The sequence below is a fragment of the Meles meles genome, chromosome 2 (genome assembly GCF_922984935.1).
Source record: "Meles meles chromosome 2, mMelMel3.1 paternal haplotype, whole genome shotgun sequence".
Taxonomy (NCBI): domain Eukaryota; kingdom Metazoa; phylum Chordata; class Mammalia; order Carnivora; family Mustelidae; genus Meles; species Meles meles.
Window position 1 is genome coordinate 151,138,530 of NC_060067.1, and position 5,412 is coordinate 151,143,941.

General features: G+C 46.1%; 1 pseudogene; it reads right to left on the bottom strand.

Annotated features, from left to right (window-relative positions):
* Positions 1–596: 596 nt before the first annotated feature.
* On the bottom strand, positions 597–2,125 carry LOC123936914 (annotated as a pseudogene).
* Between the last annotated feature and the right edge of the window lie 3,287 nt (positions 2,126–5,412).

Genomic DNA, 5,412 nt, shown 5'->3' on the forward strand with positions numbered 1-5,412 from the left:
CCTATTTGCCAAGTCTGACAACCACCAGAGGGAAGAGCCTAGGGCCTTCTCAGGTCTGCCCTGAGCAGGCACCCAGACCACGCATGCAGTGTCCCAGGGGCTTGGGAATAGGTCAGAGCTTCCAGACCCTTCTTCCCTAAAGCTCCTCATCACTCAGCCTTTCTTCCAGTGATTCTGCTTGGTTACTATTTGCCCCAAGTATTATCCATTGCCCTAGGGAGCAGAGACTTACATATGCCTTTAAATGGTTTGGACATTGAATGTCCTCCAGGAGACACCTCACTAGTAGGAGAGGTGGTGGAAAGCAACAAGTCACAGAGGAATCCAAGGGTCTGGTGTTTCCCTCTCTTGAGATGGGTACATCTGTGAGAGGAGCAGTGGCCAGCTGGTGGGGGGGTGCAGGCACCTGACATGGACAGGACAGATGTGGTAGGTGAGGCTGAGACTCCCGGGGTATGTTCCTGGCATCTTCAAAGCTGCAGATTGGTTGGGATCATCTTCAGCTGGGGGCCCTAGACATGTCTGTGTAGGCAGGGCTGGGGCTCCACAGTCTCCCTCGAAGGGACAGAAGTAGGAACCTTCTCTGATAGCTCTGCTCAGGACAGCACCCCCCCTGATGGAGATGGGGACAGCCTCTCATGAGTCTGGATGTCCTGGTGATTCTTGGGCATGGCCTGAATCTCAGCTTCTTCATAAAGGGGGTGGGGGCAGCCCAGCCACCATGGGTCCCACAGGTCCTCTGGGAATAGCATCTTGGTGGGCTTGTGGTCCGGCAGGTACCTGTTCAAGTGGCTCTTGTCATGTCACACAACCTTGATCCCATTGGCCAGGTTGACCCCCATCATCTGGTGACAGGTCAAGGTCAATCAGTGAACCTCCACCACCAACTCCCCCCCACAAAGGGTCCCCATGTAGTAAATGTCACCCTGGTCCCTGCAGATGTGGACCTGGGACTGTGGCTGGCACTGGTAGCTGAAGTCTTCATGGGACACCTGGTAGGAACTTGGGTGCATGAGGCCAAAGAGGGGGGACAGGATCTCCATGCCCACATGGTCGAAGAACTTCATGTCCACATCTGCACACACCAGGTCGTCCACCTCATGGAGGAAGCGTTGCTCACAGAAGCAGCTGACCATCACCACGCGCTGCATGGACACATCCTGCCAGTGTGGGGCACCAGCGACTTCGAGGTCCCTGAGGACTTCCAACCCTCCCAGAGGTGCATACGGGCCCGGGAGACCGCTGGTCAGTGACGACCTAGTAGGTGACCCTATGTCCCACCATGATGGGCTTCTCTGGCTTCTGCAGGAAAAGCTTCAGGAAGACTACCTAGCTATATGGATGAGGGACAAGGTAGGAGGAGGGTCACTGTCAGATGCTGGCAGGAAGACCCCAGAGCTGGAGATCATGGACATGTGTACCTTCTTCTAGGGGGCAGGTCCTGGGCTGCTTTAAGCAATAGCCACTCTATCAGCCTGTCCTGAGCAAGTCTGCTTGTGGGGCCTCCCTACCTTCTGCTCCCAGAGATGGGGGCCATCAGCACCCCGTAATACAAAGGGAAACCTGAGGCTTCAGAGGCAGGAAACCAACCCCACAGTCAGCATGCTGGAGTCAGACATATCCCCTGTGCTGAACTCCAAGGCAAACCCTGAAGGTGCCCTCCCCTGGCAGACCCCCTGCCGGTCCTGTCCCCACCTGCCAGGAGTGGAGCACCTTTGGGCACAGCTCTCCTTTATATGGCCTACAGACTGGCTAGAATCAGCAGCAATGGCCTCCTGCCCCACTTTGCTTTGAGTGGGTTGTTGCTGGCCTCCACAGAACTGTTTCCACCCCCATAGGATCCTCCCTTGAAGGCTACTGGGCCTCTTGCTGACAAGGTCCGTCAGTCAACCACTGCTATTCCTAGCATGTATCACCCTTGAACTCCTCCAGATCAGGAATCAGGTCCAGCCCATGGGCAGGGAAGGAGAAAGAAGACTGCTGAAAGAAAAGGGGGCTTGCTTGGGCCCCAGTCATGAATCCAAGATTGGAAGCTTCCAGGTCCAGGTCTATATCCCCTGGGCTTCAAGAAGCTGAAAGTCTTGTCCTTTGAGGGGACTACCTGTGGCGACAGCAGTTCCCCCATTGTCAGCAAGGGTGATGAGACCCTATGAGACTGATTTTTTTAAGGCTTTATTTATTTATTTTACACAGAGAGAGAGCTAGAGAGGGAATACAAGCAGGGGGAGTCGGAGGGGGGAAACATGCTTCCCACTGAGCAGGGAGCCCAATATGGCAGAGTTCAATCTCAGGACCCCGGGATCATGACCTGAGCTGAAGCAGATGCTTAAGGCTGAGCCACCCAGGCGCCCTGAGACTGATTTTTTTCACACATGCACTAAGGCTACTTCCCTGTGTCTGCCCCATACCTGGCAGCTTAGTAAATCGCTCACACAGGGAAAGTGGGCACTACATTTAAATTGGGGACAAGGTCACACACAACCAGCAAACATGAGTCAGGTCACCAGGGGGCAAGTCCAGGTCCAGCCAACAGGGGAACAAGCCAGACATGAAGCAGGGGGAGAGACAAGTGCTCTTGGCAGAGGGCAGAGAGAAGGTAAAAGCCTGGAGTCAGGCTCAAGGCACACGTGGATATGACCCACACACCTGGGGAAGTGGGGTGGGATACAGTGGGAGGTGGGGGGGATGAGGTGGGAGAGGAAAGGCTGGAGAGGACTGGCAGCTGGGGAGTGGATCACAGAGAGGCTCAAAGTTACGTTCTGAAAAGATCACTCTGCTGGTTACCAGAGAAGAATGGGCTCTGTACAACAGAGGACAGGGAGACCCTAACCCTAAGCCCTAACCCTAACCCCACCCTAACCCTAATCAAACATCATGCTCAGTTTTGAGGACTGACAGCTGTACTCTGAAATCAGCAAGTCCATCATGCTGGCTTTCATTCCTTGCCCAGTATTGTACTGAAAGTTCTATCCAGAACAATAGGCAAGAAATAAGGAATCCATATGTGAAAGGAAACAGTAGAAGTAGGTCTATTCGGAGACCAGAGATGGCATCATCTTATATAGAAAGCTTCATAAAGAATCAACAAAAAATTATTACAGCCAGTTCCCTAATTCCACAAAGTTACAGGACAAAATAGCAATACATAAAAATCTCTTATTTGTATACACTAGCAATGAATCATCCAAAAAGGAATTTAAGAAAACAATTCCATTTTAGGGAATATCAACATTGACAAAATACTTAGGAATCAAGGTGTACGTTGTACACCGAAAATTACAAAACATTTCTGAAAGAAAGGGAAACCTAAATAAATCTGAGGACACCCCATGGTGATGAAAAGACATACTATTGATAAGATGGCAACAGTACACAAAGCAATGTGGAAATTCAATGTGTTCCCAAGAAATTTCACAAAGGCCTTTGGGAAGAAATGCACAAGCTAATCATAACAGTCATATGGAATTTTAAGGGACCACAAGATAGCCAAAACCATCTTGAAAAAGAAAATTGAAGGTGAAAGATCATACTTTCGAAGTTCAAATCTTACTACAAAGCAACAGCAAATAAAACACTGTGATACTGCTGTCAAGGTATGCATATACCCTGAAACAAATAATACATTATACATTAATTAGTTGAATTTAAATTTAAAAGTTTTTTAAGTAAATAAATTTTTTTTGAAGTATGCATCAGATCAGTGGGATTTAACTGAGATCCCAGAAATAAACCCCTTCATCAATGGCCCACTGAATTTTGACAAAGATAGACAATATTACACTGGGGGGACAGAATGTCTTTTCAACAAAGGGTACTAGACAATCAGCTATCCATGTACAGAGGAATGGAACTGGACCCTTACCTCACATCCCATATAAACATTAACTCAAAATAAGTTAAAGACTTAAATGTAAGAGGTGAAAGTATAAACTCTAGAAGAAACAAATGGGGATAAATCTTCATAATCTTGGATTTAGCAATGCTTTTAGATCTGACAGCAAAGCATAAGAAGGGAAAGAAAAAAAATAGATAAAATAATATCCTCAAAAATAAAAATCTGTCCTGGGTGCCTGGATGGCTCAGTTGGTTAACTGTCCAACTCTTAATTTTGGTTCAGATCATGATTTCAGGGACATGAGATTGAGCCCCATGTCAGGCTCCACACTGAGTTTAAGTGTGGGCCTGTTTAAGATTCTCTTTCCTCCTCCCTCTGCCCCTGTCCACTTGCACACACACTGTCTCTCTCTCTCACTCACTCACTCTTTAAAAAGAAATGTAAAAAAATTAAAAAATATTTGTACACTGGAAGATACTGTCCAGAAAGTGAAAAGACAGCCCCAGAATGGAAGAAAATATTTGTACATTATTTATCTAATAAGAATCTGTTGCCCAGAATATGTAAAGAGCTTTTACAACTCAACAAAAAGACAGCCCCATTTTTCAAATGGATGAAGGACTTGGATAGACCCTTCTCCAGAGGAATAATACAAATGGTGAATAGCGCATGAATGGACATTAAACATCATTAGTTTTTATGGAAATGAAGATTTAAACCAATTAGATGTCCTTTTACACAAGTAGAATCACTATGATCAAGAAAACTAAAAATAACAAAAGGATGTTGAGAAACTGAAACCCTTAAAACTTGCTTGTGAAAAATGGTGCAGTCTACATATAAAATAGTTTAACATTTACTCAAATAGATCAAAGCAGAATTACCAAATGGCTCAACAATTGTACTCCTAGACATATACCCCCCAAATTGAAAACACTGGTTCAAACAAAGAAACAAAAATGTACAGGAATATTCATAGCAGCAGTGTTCACAATAAGCAAAAACCAGAAACTATGCAAATGTCCATCCATAAACAAAATGAGGAGAAACAAAATGAGATAGATCCATAAATGGCTATCTTATTCTGCCCTATGAAGGAATGAAGTAAAATGGTTCATTTGTGGGGGGAAAATATGGTGGTTCCTTAAAATATTAAACACAGAATTCCATTGCAGCCTATATGCCCCCAAAAATTGAAAGTAGAAGTACCCATATTCAGAGTAGCATTTCTCACAACAGCCAAAATGTGGAAGGCACTCAGGTGTCCGCCAGCAGATGAATGGATAAACAAAATGTGGTTTTTACACTGTGTAACATGATTCAGTCTTAAAAACAAACAGGATACAACATGTGTTGAACCTGGAAGTCATCATGCTGAGTGAAATCAACCAGTCACAGAAGGACAGATACTGTATGATTCCACTTGGATGAAATGTCTGGGACACAAAGCTGGATGTGGCTGCAGGGGGCCGAAGGGAAAGAACAATGGGCAGTTGGTGTTTCATGCATACAGGCTCCCTCGGGAAGAACGAGAAAGTTCTGAAGAATGATGTACAACCATGGGACCTCAGCTAAGG